This window comes from Phyllobates terribilis, unplaced genomic scaffold (assembly GCF_046119375.1).
Source record: "Phyllobates terribilis strain yellow unplaced genomic scaffold, ASM4611937v1 Scaffold_9__5_contigs__length_417890890, whole genome shotgun sequence".
NCBI lineage: Eukaryota > Metazoa > Chordata > Amphibia > Anura > Dendrobatidae > Phyllobates > Phyllobates terribilis.
Genome location: NW_027362769.1, coordinates 375,422,160 through 375,438,981, shown reverse-complemented (window position 1 = coordinate 375,438,981; position 16,822 = coordinate 375,422,160).

The window sequence follows — 16,822 nt, the reverse complement described above, 5'->3', positions numbered from 1 at the left end:
AGGTTAAAGAAAACTTTCAAGATACCTATAATATGATGAAATCTTGACATATCATGGTTATCTTTTTTCCTGACACAGAGTAAAAGGATTCAGCCTTGCTTCTTCCAACCTGAGCGATAACATCAGCAGAGATATCTATAATTTCTTTATCAAAAGATATTTGTCTCAACAAGCAACTTCTGCAGGTATGGCCAATGGTGAGATTGCTAAGTTATGAAAAAAAAACAAACAGATTTTCTATAAATAATATCTTCCTTCATTTTATGCAGCATTTTATTACCTTTGGACAAGGCATAATTTTTCCCATTCTTCATTTACAGATATTGCTTGTGGCGCTGTTGACTACGAAACCTGGATTCAGAGTAATTTTGGCTATTTTTTCAAGTATTCCACAACAGAAGACTTGATCATTTACAACAAAAACCTTACACAGGTAGGCAAATTTACAAATAAGTTTAGATTAACCAGGAATAAGGTTATGGCCTTTAATTTTTAAATGGTTACTTTAGTGTTTCCGATCCATACTTCAATTTTTCAGTAGCTGTCAACGTCAAAATGGCCACAGAACGTAAAATTTAGGATTTTTATTGTTTTGTATAGGTTTTTGAAGTTTTACTTGCATTTCAGTAAATTTACCTACCATGGAAACTTTCAAATGTAGCGAGTAAATGCAATACCATGAGTTTGGAGATACAATGTTGTTTTTTAAAAAATGTCATGGTCCAAGGACAACTAATGCCTTAGCTGTTCCACAGTCCATCAACAAATACCATGTTTGACTGCGTCTCCAAAGAGAAACCTATTGATAATTTTCTTTATATGATCTGTCATGTGGAGGCTAAGTTTTAAAAAATACCATGGCAGCTTTTTCACCAAGACTATGTTTTTTCCAGATTGCTCTCACACCAAACGTGTTGGCTGACCTTGTGACCAGGACAGATGTTCTTCAGAACGAAACCTTGCTCATTTCATATCTAAGTGAGGTGAAGTTAGAAAATGTCACCATATTTTTGACTGCTCTGACATCTGCAGCAGAAAAGGTAAGCAATCCTGATCTTCAAACTGATGCTTTTGAACTTAAAGATGAACATAACATTTGCAGTTTGAGGATAATTTGACATTGACAGTAAAGATTACTGGTAGGGTGCCAGTTAAATTAGCTTATTGAGAATTTAGTAAAACCTGTTTTATTTTCATAGGCAAATCTGTCTCTGGAGCTGGTGGACAATGTAAAGGAAACTCTCCTGGCTGTGGAGCTTCAGCAACTTCAGTCCAGCTTCTCTGGTTATACCGCTGAGCAATGGCAGGTTTTATTTGAGATCCGCTTAACTCTCTTGATCCAATATTTCAATGCAACCTTACTTCAGATCCTCCCAACAAGCATTTCCTGCGGTTCCTATCAAGCCATGTAAGTACCAAGCATATCCACAGAAATTAAAAGACAACTACAACCTCTTCTATTTTTAAAGCGGATAAAGAAAACTTTCAAGATACCTATAATATGATGAAATCTTGACATATCATGGTTATCTTTTTTCCTGACACAGAGTAAAAGGATTCAGCCTTGCATCTTCCAACCTGAGCGATAACATCAGCAGAGATATCTATAATTTCTTTATCAAAAGATATTTGTCTCAACAACCAACTTCTGCAGGTATGGCCCATGGTGAGATTGCTAAGCTATGAAAACAAACATATCTTCTATAAATAATATCTTCCTTCATTTTATGCAGTATTTTTATTACTTTTGGACAAGGCATGATTTTTCCCATTCTTCATTTACAGATATTGCTTGTGGCGCTGTTGACTACGAAACCTGGATTCAGAGTAATTTTGGCTATTTTTTCAAGTATTCCACAACAGAAGAATTGATCATTTACAACAAAAACCTTACACAGGTAGGCAAATTTACAAATAAGTTTAGATTAACCAGGAATAAGGTTATGGCCTTTAATTTTTAAATGGTTACTTTAGTGTTTCCGATCCATACTTTAATTTTTCAGTAGCTGTCAACGTCAAAATGGCCACAGAACGTAAAATTTAGGATTTTTATTGTTTTGTATAGGTTTTTGAAGTTTTACTTGCATTTCAGTAAATTTACCTACCATGGAAACTTTCAAATGTAGCGAGTAAATGCAATACCATGAGTTTGGAGATACAATGTTGTTTTTTAAAAAATGTCATGGTCCAAGGACAACTAATGCCTTAGCTGTTCCACAGTCCATCAACAAATACCATGTTTGACTGCGTCTCCAAAGAGAAATCTATTGACAATTTTCTGTATATGATCTGTCATGTGGAGGCTAAGTTTTAAAAAATACCATGGCAGCTTTTTCACCAAGACTATGTTTTTTCCAGATTGCTCTCACACCAAATGTGTTGGCTGACCTTGTGACCAGGACAGATGTTCTTCAGAACGAAACCTTGCTCATTTCATATCTAAGTGAGGTGGAGTTAGAAAATGTCACCATATTTTTGACTGCTCTGACATCTGCAGCAGAAAAGGTAAGCAATCCTGATCCCAAACTGATGTTTTTGAACTTAAAGATGATCATAACATTTGCAGTTCGAGGATAATTTGACATTGACAGTAAAGATTATTGGTAGGGTGCCAGTTAAATTAGCTTATTGAGAATTTAGTAAAACCTGTTTTATTTTCATAGGCAAATCTGTCTCTGGAGCTGGTAGACAATGTAAAGGAAACTCTCCTGGCTGTGGAGCTTCAGCAACTTCAGTCCAGCTTCTCTGGTTATACCGCTGAGCAATGGCAGGTTTTATTTGAGATCCGCTTAACGCTCTTGATCCAATATTTCAATGCAACCTTACTTCAGCTCCTCCCAACAAGCATTTCCTGCGGTTCCTATCAAGCCATGTAAGTACCAAACATATACACAAAAATTAAAAGACAACTACAACCTCTTCTTTTTTTAAAGAGGTTAAAGAAAACTTTCAAGATACCTATAATATGACGAAATCTTGACATATCATGGTTATCTTTTTTCCTGACACAGAGTAAAAGGATTCAGCCTTGCTTCTTCCAACCTGAGCGATAACATCAGCAGAGATATCTATAATTTCTTTATCAAAAGATATTTGTCTCAACAACCATCTTCTGCAGGTATGGCCAATGGTGAGATTGCTAAGTTATGAAAAACAAACAGATTTTCTATAAATAATATCTTCCTTCATTTTATGCAGTATTTTATTACCTTTGGACAAGGCATAATTTTTCCCATTCTTCATTTACAGATATTGCTTGTGGCGCTGTTGACTACGAAACCTGGATTCAGAGTAATTTTGGCTATTTTTTCAAGTATTCCACAACAGAAGAATTGATCATTTACAACAAAAACCTTACACAGGTAGGCAAATTTCCAAATAAGTTTAGATTAACTAGGAATAAGGTTATGGCCTTTAATTTTTAAATGGTTACTTTAGTGTTTCCGATCCATACTTTAATTTTTCAGTAGCTGTCAACGTCAAAATGGCCACAGAACGTAAAATTTAGGATTTTTATTGTTTTGTATAGGTTTTTGAAGTTTTACTTGCATTTCAGTAAATTTACCTACCATGGAAACTTTCAAATGTACCGAGTAAATGCAATACCATGAGTTTGGAGATACAATGTTGTTTTTTAAAAAATGTCATGGTCCAAGGACAACTAATGCCTTAGCTGTTCCACAGTCCATCAACAAATACCATGTTTGACTGCGTCTCCAAAGAGAAATCTATTGACAATTTTCTGTATATGATCTGTCATGTGGAGGCTAAGTTTTAAAAAATACCATGGCAGCTTTTTCACCAAGACTATGTTTTTTCCAGATTGCTCTCACACCAAATGTGTTGGCTGACCTTGTGACCAGGACAGATGTTCTTCAGAACGAAACCTTGCTCATTTCATATCTAAGTGAGGTGGAGTTAGAAAATGTCACCATATTTTTGACTGCTCTGACATCTGCAGCAGAAAAGGTAAGCAATCCTGATCCCAAACTGATGTTTTTGAACTTAAAGATGATCATAACATTTGCAGTTCGAGGATAATTTGACATTGACAGTAAAGATTATTGGTAGGGTGCCAGTTAAATTAGCTTATTGAGAATTTAGTAAAACCTGTTTTATTTTCATAGGCAAATCTGTCTCTGGAGCTGGTAGACAATGTAAAGGAAACTCTCCTGGCTGTGGAGCTTCAGCAACTTCAGTCCAGCTTCTCTGGTTATACCGCTGAGCAATGGCAGGTTTTATTTGAGATCCGCTTAACGCTCTTGATCCAATATTTCAATGCAACCTTACTTCAGCTCCTCCCAACAAGCATTTCCTGCGGTTCCTATCAAGCCATGTAAGTACCAAACATATACACAAAAATTAAAAGACAACTACAACCTCTTCTTTTTTTAAAGAGGTTAAAGAAAACTTTCAAGATACCTATAATATGACGAAATCTTGACATATCATGGTTATCTTTTTTCCTGACACAGAGTAAAAGGATTCAGCCTTGCTTCTTCCAACCTGAGCGATGACATCAGCAGAGATATCTATAATTTCTTTATCAAAAGATATTTGTCTCAACAACCATCTTCTGCAGGTATGGCCAATGGTGAGATTGCTAAGTTATGAAAAACAAACAGATTTTCTATAAATAATATCTTCCTTCATTTTATGCAGTATTTTATTACCTTTGGACAAGGCATAATTTTTCCCATTCTTCATTTACAGATATTGCTTGTGGCGCTGTTGACTACGAAACCTGGATTCAGAGTAATTTTGGCTATTTTTTCAAGTATTCCACAACAGAAGAATTGATCATTTACAACAAAAACCTTACACAGGTAGGCAAATTTCCAAATAAGTTTAGATTAACTAGGAATAAGGTTATGGCCTTTAATTTTTAAATGGTTACTTTAGTGTTTCCGATCCATACTTTAATTTTTCAGTAGCTGTCAACGTCAAAATGGCCACAGAACGTAAAATTTAGGATTTTTATTGTTTTGTATAGGTTTTTGAAGTTTTACTTGCATTTCAGTAAATTTACCTACCATGGAAACTTTCAAATGTAGCGAGTAAATGCAATACCATGAGTTTGGAGATACAATGTTGTTTTTTAAAAAATGTCATGGTCCAAGGACAACTAATGCCTTAGCTGTTCCACAGTCCATCAACAAATACCATGTTTGACTGCGTCTCCAAAGAGAAATCTATTGACAATTTTCTGTATATGATCTGTCATGTGGAGGCTAAGTTTTAAAAAATACCATGGCAGCTTTTTCACCAAGACTATGTTTTTTCCAGATTGCTCTCACACCAAATGTGTTGGCTGACCTTGTGACCAGGACAGATGTTCTTCAGAACGAAACCTTGCTCATTTCATATCTAAGTGAGGTGGAGTTAGAAAATGTCACCATATTTTTGACTGCTCTGACATCTGCAGCAGAAAAGGTAAGCAATCCTGATCCCAAACTGATGTTTTTGAACTTAAAGATGATCATAACATTTGCAGTTCGAGGATAATTTGACATTGACAGTAAAGATTATTGGTAGGGTGCCAGTTAAATTAGCTTATTGAGAATTTAGTAAAACCTGTTTTATTTTCATAGGCAAATCTGTCTCTGGAGCTGGTAGACAATGTAAAGGAAACTCTCCTGGCTGTGGAGCTTCAGCAACTTCAGTCCAGCTTCTCTGGTTATACCGCTGAGCAATGGCAGGTTTTATTTGAGATCCGCTTAACGCTCTTGATCCAATATTTCAATGCAACCTTACTTCAGCTCCTCCCAACAAGCATTTCCTGCGGTTCCTATCAAGCCATGTAAGTACCAAACATATACACAAAAATTAAAAGACAACTACAACCTCTTCTTTTTTTAAAGAGGTTAAAGAAAACTTTCAAGATACCTATAATATGACGAAATCTTGACATATCATGGTTATCTTTTTTCCTGACACAGAGTAAAAGGATTCAGCCTTGCTTCTTCCAACCTGAGCGATAACATCAGCAGAGATATCTATAATTTCTTTATCAAAAGATATTTGTCTCAACAACCATCTTCTGCAGGTATGGCCAATGGTGAGATTGCTAAGTTATGAAAAACAAACAGATTTTCTATAAATAATATCTTCCTTCATTTTATGCAGTATTTTATTACCTTTGGACAAGGCATAATTTTTCCCATTCTTCATTTACAGATATTGCTTGTGGCGCTGTTGACTACGAAACCTGGATTCAGAGTAATTTTGGCTATTTTTTCAAGTATTCCACAACAGAAGAATTGATCATTTACAACAAAAACCTTAAACAGGTAGGCAAATTTCCAAATAAGTTTAGATTAACTAGGAATAAGGTTATGGCCTTTAATTTTTAAATGGTTACTTTAGTGTTTCCGATCCATACTTTAATTTTTCAGTAGCTGTCAACGTCAAAATGGCCACAGAACGTAAAATTTAGGATTTTTATTGTTTTGTATAGGTTTTTGAAGTTTTACTTGCATTTCAGTAAATTTACCTACCATGGAAACTTTCAAATGTAGCGAGTAAATGCAATACCATGAGTTTGGAGATACAATGTTGTTTTTTAAAAAATGTCATGGTCCAAGGACAACTAATGCCTTAGCTGTTCCACAGTCCATCAACAAATACCATGTTTGACTGCGTCTCCAAAGAGAAATCTATTGATAATTTTCTGTATATGATCTGTCATGTGGAGGCTAAGTTTTAAAAAATACCATGGCAGCTTTTTCACCAAGACTATGTTTTTTCCAGATTGCTCTCACACCAAATGTGTTGGCTGACCTTGTGACCAGGACAGATGTTCTTCAGAACGAAACCTTGCTCATTTCATATCTAAGTGAGGTGGAGTTAGAAAATGTCACCATATTTTTGACTGCTCTGACATCTGCAGCAGAAAAGGTAAGCAATCCTGATCCCAAACTGATGTTTTTGAACTTAAAGATGATCATAACATTTGCAGTTCGAGGATAATTTGACATTGACAGTAAAGATTACTGGTAGGGTGCCAGTTAAATTAGCTTATTGAGAATTTAGTAAAACCTGTTTTATTTTCATAGGCAAATCTGTCTCTGGAGCTGGTAGACAATGTAAAGGAAACTCTCCTGGCTGTGGAGCTTCAGCAACTTCAGTCCAGCTTCTCTGGTTATACCGCTGAGCAATGGCAGGTTTTATTTGAGATCCGCTTAACGCTCTTGATCCAATATTTCAATGCAACCTTACTTCAGCTCCTCCCAACAAGCATTTCCTGCGGTTCCTATCAAGCCATGTAAGTACCAAACATATACACAAAAATTAAAAGACAACTACAACCTCTTCTTTTTTTAAAGAGCTTAAAGAAAACTTTCAAGATACCTATAATATGACGAAATCTTGACATATCATGGTTATCTTTTTTCCTGACACAGAGTAAAAGGATTCAGCCTTGCTTCTTCCAACCTGAGCGATGACATCAGCAGAGATATCTATAATTTCTTTATCAAAAGATATTTGTCTCAACAACCATCTTCTGCAGGTATGGCCCATGGTGAGATTGCTAAGTTATGAAAAACAAACAGATTTTCTATAAATAATATCTTCCTTCATTTTATGCAGTATTTTATTACCTTTGGACAAGGCATAATTTTTCCCATTCTTCATTTACAGATATTGCTTGTGGCGCTGTTGACTACGAAACCTGGATTCAGAGTAATTTTGGCTATTTTTTCAAGTATTCCACAACAGAAGAATTGATCATTTACAACAAAAACCTTACACAGGTAGGCAAATTTCCAAATAAGTTTAGATTAACTAGGAATAAGGTTATGGCCTTTAATTTTTAAATGGTTACTTTAGTGTTTCCGATCCATACTTTAATTTTTCAGTAGCTGTCAACGTCAAAATGGCCACAGAACGTAAAATTTAGGATTTTTATTGTTTTGTATAGGTTTTTGAAGTTTTACTTGCATTTCAGTAAATTTACCTACCATGGAAACTTTCAAATGTAGCGAGTAAATGCAATACCATGAGTTTGGAGATACAATGTTGTTTTTTAAAAAATGTCATGGTCCAAGGACAACTAATGCCTTAGCTGTTCCACAGTCCATCAACAAATACCATGTTTGACTGCGTCTCCAAAGAGAAATCTATTGACAATTTTCTGTATATGATCTGTCATGTGGAGGCTAAGTTTTAAAAAATACCATGGCAGCTTTTTCACCAAGACTATGTTTTTTCCAGATTGCTCTCACACCAAATGTGTTGGCTGACCTTGTGACCAGGACAGATGTTCTTCAGAACGAAACCTTGCTCATTTCATATCTAAGTGAGGTGGAGTTAGAAAATGTCACCATATTTTTGACTGCTCTGACATCTGCAGCAGAAAAGGTAAGCAATCCTGATCCCAAACTGATGTTTTTGAACTTAAAGATGATCATAACATTTGCAGTTCGAGGATAATTTGACATTGACAGTAAAGATTATTGGTAGGGTGCCAGTTAAATTAGCTTATTGAGAATTTAGTAAAACCTGTTTTATTTTCATAGGCAAATCTGTCTCTGGAGCTGGTAGACAATGTAAAGGAAACTCTCCTGGCTGTGGAGCTTCAGCAACTTCAGTCCAGCTTCTCTGGTTATACCGCTGAGCAATGGCAGGTTTTATTTGAGATCCGCTTAACGCTCTTGATCCAATATTTCAATGCAACCTTACTTCAGCTCCTCCCAACAAGCATTTCCTGCGGTTCCTATCAAGCCATGTAAGTACCAAACATATACACAAAAATTAAAAGACAACTACAACCTCTTCTTTTTTTAAAGAGGTTAAAGAAAACTTTCAAGATACCTATAATATGACGAAATCTTGACATATCATGGTTATCTTTTTTCCTGACACAGAGTAAAAGGATTCAGCCTTGCTTCTTCCAACCTGAGCGATAACATCAGCAGAGATATCTATAATTTCTTTATCAAAAGATATTTGTCTCAACAACCATCTTCTGCAGGTATGGGCCATAGTGAGATTGCTAAGTTATGAAAAACAAACAGATTTTCTATAAATAATATCTTCCTTCATTTTATGCAGTATTTTATTACCTTTGGACAAGGCATAATTTTTCCCATTCTTCATTTACAGATATTGCTTGTGGCGCTGTTGACTACGAAACCTGGATTCAGAGTAATTTTGGCTATTTTTTCAAGTATTCCACAACAGAAGAATTGATCATTTACAACAAAAACCTTACACAGGTAGGCAAATTTCCAAATAAGTTTAGATTAACTAGGAATAAGGTTATGGCCTTTAATTTTTAAATGGTTACTTTAGTGTTTCCGATCCATACTTTAATTTTTCAGTAGCTGTCAACGTCAAAATGGCCACAGAACGTAAAATTTAGGATTTTTATTGTTTTGTATAGGTTTTTGAAGTTTTACTTGCATTTCAGTAAATTTACCTACCATGGAAACTTTCAAATGTAGCGAGTAAATGCAATACCATGAGTTTGGAGATACAATGTTGTTTTTTAAAAAATGTCATGGTCCAAGGACAACTAATGCCTTAGCTGTTCCACAGTCCATCAACAAATACCATGTTTGACTGCGTCTCCAAAGAGAAATCTATTGATAATTTTCTGTATATGATCTGTCATGTGGAGGCTAAGTTTTAAAAAATACCATGGCAGCTTTTTCACCAAGACTATGTTTTTTCCAGATTGCTCTCACACCAAATGTGTTGGCTGACCTTGTGACCAGGACAGATGTTCTTCAGAACGAAACCTTGCTCATTTCATATCTAAGTGAGGTGGAGTTAGAAAATGTCACCATATTTTTGACTGCTCTGACATCTGCAGCAGAAAAGGTAAGCAATCCTGATCCCAAACTGATGTTTTTGAACTTAAAGATGATCATAACATTTGCAGTTCGAGGATAATTTGACATTGACAGTAAAGATTACTGGTAGGGTGCCAGTTAAATTAGCTTATTGAGAATTTAGTAAAACCTGTTTTATTTTCATAGGCAAATCTGTCTCTGGAGCTGGTAGACAATGTAAAGGAAACTCTCCTGGCTGTGGAGCTTCAGCAACTTCAGTCCAGCTTCTCTGGTTATACCGCTGAGCAATGGCAGGTTTTATTTGAGATCCGCTTAACGCTCTTGATCCAATATTTCAATGCAACCTTACTTCAGCTCCTCCCAACAAGCATTTCCTGCGGTTCCTATCAAGCCATGTAAGTACCAAACATATACACAAAAATTAAAAGACAACTACAACCTCTTCTTTTTTTAAAGAGGTTAAAGAAAACTTTCAAGATACCTATAATATGACGAAATCTTGACATATCATGGTTATCTTTTTTCCTGACACAGAGTAAAAGGATTCAGCCTTGCTTCTTCCAACCTGAGCGATGACATCAGCAGAGATATCTATAATTTCTTTATCAAAAGATATTTGTCTCAACAACCATCTTCTGCAGGTATGGCCAATGGTGAGATTGCTAAGTTATGAAAAACAAACAGATTTTCTATAAATAATATCTTCCTTCATTTTATGCAGTATTTTATTACCTTTGGACAAGGCATAATTTTTCCCATTCTTCATTTACAGATATTGCTTGTGGCGCTGTTGACTACGAAACCTGGATTCAGAGTAATTTTGGCTATTTTTTCAAGTATTCCACAACAGAAGAATTGATCATTTACAACAAAAACCTTACACAGGTAGGCAAATTTCCAAATAAGTTTAGATTAACTAGGAATAAGGTTATGGCCTTTAATTTTTAAATGGTTACTTTAGTGTTTCCGATCCATACTTTAATTTTTCAGTAGCTGTCAACGTCAAAATGGCCACAGAACGTAAAATTTAGGATTTTTATTGTTTTGTATAGGTTTTTGAAGTTTTACTTGCATTTCAGTAAATTTACCTACCATGGAAACTTTCAAATGTAGCGAGTAAATGCAATACCATGAGTTTGGAGATACAATGTTGTTTTTTAAAAAATGTCATGGTCCAAGGACAACTAATGCCTTAGCTGTTCCACAGTCCATCAACAAATACCATGTTTGACTGCGTCTCCAAAGAGAAATCTATTGACAATTTTCTGTATATGATCTGTCATGTGGAGGCTAAGTTTTAAAAAATACCATGGCAGCTTTTTCACCAAGACTATGTTTTTTCCAGATTGCTCTCACACCAAATGTGTTGGCTGACCTTGTGACCAGGACAGATGTTCTTCAGAACGAAACCTTGCTCATTTCATATCTAAGTGAGGTGGAGTTAGAAAATGTCACCATATTTTTGACTGCTCTGACATCTGCAGCAGAAAAGGTAAGCAATCCTGATCCCAAACTGATGTTTTTGAACTTAAAGATGATCATAACATTTGCAGTTCGAGGATAATTTGACATTGACAGTAAAGATTATTGGTAGGGTGCCAGTTAAATTAGCTTATTGAGAATTTAGTAAAACCTGTTTTATTTTCATAGGCAAATCTGTCTCTGGAGCTGGTAGACAATGTAAAGGAAACTCTCCTGGCTGTGGAGCTTCAGCAACTTCAGTCCAGCTTCTCTGGTTATACCGCTGAGCAATGGCAGGTTTTATTTGAGATCCGCTTAACGCTCTTGATCCAATATTTCAATGTAACCTTACTTCAGCTCCTCCCAACAAGCATTTCCTGCGGTTCCTATCAAGCCATGTAAGTACCAAACATATACACAAAAATTAAAAGACAACTACAACCTCTTCTTTTTTTAAAGAGGTTAAAGAAAACTTTCAAGATACCTATAATATGACGAAATCTTGACATATCATGGTTATCTTTTTTCCTGACACAGAGTAAAAGGATTCAGCCTTGCTTCTTCCAACCTGAGCGATGACATCAGCAGAGATATCTATAATTTCTTTATCAAAAGATATTTGTCTCAACAACCATCTTCTGCAGGTATGGCCAATGGTGAGATTGCTAAGTTATGAAAAACAAACAGATTTTCTATAAATAATATCTTCCTTCATTTTATGCAGTATTTTATTACCTTTGGACAAGGCATAATTTTTCCCATTCTTCATTTACAGATATTGCTTGTGGCGCTGTTGACTACGAAACCTGGATTCAGAGTAATTTTGGCTATTTTTTCAAGTATTCCACAACAGAAGAATTGATCATTTACAACAAAAACCTTACACAGGTAGGCAAATTTCCAAATAAGTTTAGATTAACTAGGAATAAGGTTATGGCCTTTAATTTTTAAATGGTTACTTTAGTGTTTCCGATCCATACTTTAATTTTTCAGTAGCTGTCAACGTCAAAATGGCCACAGAACGTAAAATTTAGGATTTTTATTGTTTTGTATAGGTTTTTGAAGTTTTACTTGCATTTCAGTAAATTTACCTACCATGGAAACTTTCAAATGTAGCGAGTAAATGCAATACCATGAGTTTGGAGATACAATGTTGTTTTTTAAAAAATGTCATGGTCCAAGGACAACTAATGCCTTAGCTGTTCCACAGTCCATCAACAAATACCATGTTTGACTGCGTCTCCAAAGAGAAATCTATTGACAATTTTCTGTATATGATCTGTCATGTGGAGGCTAAGTTTTAAAAAATACCATGGCAGCTTTTTCACCAAGACTATGTTTTTTCCAGATTGCTCTCACACCAAATGTGTTGGCTGACCTTGTGACCAGGACAGATGTTCTTCAGAACGAAACCTTGCTCATTTCATATCTAAGTGAGGTGGAGTTAGAAAATGTCACCATATTTTTGACTGCTCTGACATCTGCAGCAGAAAAGGTAAGCAATCCTGATCCCAAACTGATGTTTTTGAACTTAAAGATGATCATAACATTTGCAGTTCGAGGATAATTTGACATTGACAGTAAAGATTATTGGTAGGGTGCCAGTTAAATTAGCTTATTGAGAATTTAGTAAAACCTGTTTTATTTTCATAGGCAAATCTGTCTCTGGAGCTGGTAGACAATGTAAAGGAAACTCTCCTGGCTGTGGAGCTTCAGCAACTTCAGTCCAGCTTCTCTGGTTATACCGCTGAGCAATGGCAGGTTTTATTTGAGATCCGCTTAACGCTCTTGATCCAATATTTCAATGCAACCTTACTTCAGCTCCTCCCAACAAGCATTTCCTGCGGTTCCTATCAAGCCATGTAAGTACCAAACATATACACAAAAATTAAAAGACAACTACAACCTCTTCTTTTTTTAAAGAGGTTAAAGAAAACTTTCAAGATACCTATAATATGACGAAATCTTGACATATCATGGTTATCTTTTTCCTGACACAGAGTAAAAGGATTCAGCCTTGATTCTTCCAACCTGAGCGATAACATCAGCAGAGATATCTATAATTTCTTTATCAAAAGATATTTGTCTCAACAACCATCTTCTGCAGGTATGGCCAATGGTGAGATTGCTAAGTTATGAAAAACAAACAGATTTTCTATAAATAATATCTTCCTTCATTTTATGCAGTATTTTATTACCTTTGGACAAGGCATAATTTTTCCCATTCTTCATTTACAGATATTGCTTGTGGCGCTGTTGACTACGAAACCTGGATTCAGAGTAATTTTGGCTATTTTTTCAAGTATTCCACAACAGAAGAATTGATCATTTACAACAAAAACCTTACACAGGTAGGCAAATTTCCAAATAAGTTTAGATTAACTAGGAATAAGGTTATGGCCTTTAATTTTTAAATGGTTACTTTAGTGTTTCCGATCCATACTTTAATTTTTCAGTAGCTGTCAACGTCAAAATGGCCACAGAACGTAAAATTTAGGATTTTTATTGTTTTGTATAGGTTTTTGAAGTTTTACTTGCATTTCAGTAAATTTACCTACCATGGAAACTTTCAAATGTAGCGAGTAAATGCAATACCATGAGTTTGGAGATACAATGTTGTTTTTTAAAAAATGTCATGGTCCAAGGACAACTAATGCCTTAGCTGTTCCACAGTCCATCAACAAATACCATGTTTGACTGCGTCTCCAAAGAGAAATCTATTGATAATTTTCTGTATATGATCTGTCATGTGGAGGCTAAGTTTTAAAAAATACCATGGCAGCTTTTTCACCAAGACTATGTTTTTTCCAGATTGCTCTCACACCAAATGTGTTGGCTGACCTTGTGACCAGGACAGATGTTCTTCAGAACGAAACCTTGCTCATTTCATATCTAAGTGAGGTGGAGTTAGAAAATGTCACCATATTTTTGACTGCTCTGACATCTGCAGCAGAAAAGGTAAGCAATCCTGATCCCAAACTGATGTTTTTGAACTTAAAGATGATCATAACATTTGCAGTTCGAGGATAATTTGACATTGACAGTAAAGATTACTGGTAGGGTGCCAGTTAAATTAGCTTATTGAGAATTTAGTAAAACCTGTTTTATTTTCATAGGCAAATCTGTCTCTGGAGCTGGTAGACAATGTAAAGGAAACTCTCCTGGCTGTGGAGCTTCAGCAACTTCAGTCCAGCTTCTCTGGTTATACCGCTGAGCAATGGCAGGTTTTATTTGAGATCCGCTTAACGCTCTTGATCCAATATTTCAATGCAACCTTACTTCAGCTCCTCCCAACAAGCATTTCCTGCGGTTCCTATCAAGCCATGTAAGTACCAAACATATACACAAAAATTAAAAGACAACTACAACCTCTTCTTTTTTTAAAGAGGTTAAAGAAAACTTTCAAGATACCTATAATATGACGAAATCTTGACATATCATGGTTATCTTTTTTCCTGACACAGAGTAAAAGGATTCAGCCTTGCTTCTTCCAACCTGAGCGATGACATCAGCAGAGATATCTATAATTTCTTTATCAAAAGATATTTGTCTCAACAACCATCTTCTGCAGGTATGGCCCATGGTGAGATTGCTAAGTTATGAAAAACAAACAGATTTTCTATAAATAATATCTTCCTTCATTTTATGCAGTATTTTATTACCTTTGGACAAGGCATAATTTTTCCCATTCTTCATTTACAGATATTGCTTGTGGCGCTGTTGACTACGAAACCTGGATTCAGAGTAATTTTGGCTATTTTTTCAAGTATTCCACAACAGAAGAATTGATCATTTACAACAAAAACCTTACACAGGTAGGCAAATTTCCAAATAAGTTTAGATTAACTAGGAATAAGGTTATGGCCTTTAATTTTTAAATGGTTACTTTAGTGTTTCCGATCCATACTTTAATTTTTCAGTAGCTGTCAACGTCAAAATGGCCACAGAACGTAAAATTTAGGATTTTTATTGTTTTGTATAGGTTTTTGAAGTTTTACTTGCATTTCAGTAAATTTACCTACCATGGAAACTTTCAAATGTAGCGAGTAAATGCAATACCATGAGTTTGGAGATACAATGTTGTTTTTTAAAAAATGTCATGGTCCAAGGACAACTAATGCCTTAGCTGTTCCACAGTCCATCAACAAATACCATGTTTGACTGCGTCTCCAAAGAGAAATCTATTGACAATTTTCTGTATATGATCTGTCATGTGGAGGCTAAGTTTTAAAAAATACCATGGCAGTTTTTTCACCAAGACTATGTTTTTTCCAGATTGCTCTCACACCAAATGTGTTGGCTGACCTTGTGACCAGGACAGATGTTCTTCAGAACGAAACCTTGCTCATTTCATATCTAAGTGAGGTGGAGTTAGAAAATGTCACCATATTTTTGACTGCTCTGACATCTGCAGCAGAAAAGGTAAGCAATCCTGATCCCAAACTGATGTTTTTGAACTTAAAGATGATCATAACATTTGCAGTTCGAGGATAATTTGACATTGACAGTAAAGATTATTGGTAGGGTGCCAGTTAAATTAGCTTATTGAGAATTTAGTAAAACCTGTTTTATTTTCATAGGCAAATTTGTCTCTGGAGCTGGTAGACAATGTAAAGGAAACTCTCCTGGCTGTGGAGCTTCAGCAACTTCAGTCCAGCTTCTCTGGTTATACCGCTGAGCAATGGCAGGTTTTATTTGAGATCCGCTTAACGCTCTTGATCCAATATTTCAATGCAACCTTACTTCAGCTCCTCCCAACAAGCATTTCCTGCGGTTCCTATCAAGCCATGTAAGTACCAAACATATACACAAAAATTAAAAGACAACTACAACCTCTTCTTTTTTTAAAGAGGTTAAAGAAAACTTTCAAGATACCTATAATATGACGAAATCTTGACATATCATGGTTATCTTTTTTCCTGACACAGAGTAAAAGGATTCAGCCTTGCTTCTTCCAACCTGAGCGATGACATCAGCAGAGATATCTATAATTTCTTTATCAAAAGATATTTGTCTCAACAACCATCTTCTGCAGGTATGGCCAATGGTGAGATTGCTAAGTTATGAAAAACAAACAGATTTTCTATAAATAATATCTTCCTTCATTTTATGCAGTATTTTATTACCTTTGGACAAGGCATAATTTTTCCCATTCTTCATTTACAGATATTGCTTGTGGCGCTGTTGACTACGAAACCTGGATTCAGAGTAATTTTGGCTATTTTTTCAAGTATTCCACAACAGAAGAATTGATCATTTACAACAAAAACCTTACACAGGTAGGCAAATTTCCAAATAAGTTTAGATTAACTAGGAATAAGGTTATGGCCTTTAATTTTTAAATGGTTACTTTAGTGTTTCCGATCCATACTTTAATTTTTCAGTAGCTGTCAACGTCAAAATGGCCACAGAACGTAAAATTTAGGATTTTTATTGTTTTGTATAGGTTTTCGAAGTTTTACTTGCATTTCAGTAAATTTACCTACCATGGAAACTTTCAAATGTAGCGAGTAAATGCAATACCATGAGTTTGGAGATACAATGTTGTTTTTTAAAAAATGTCA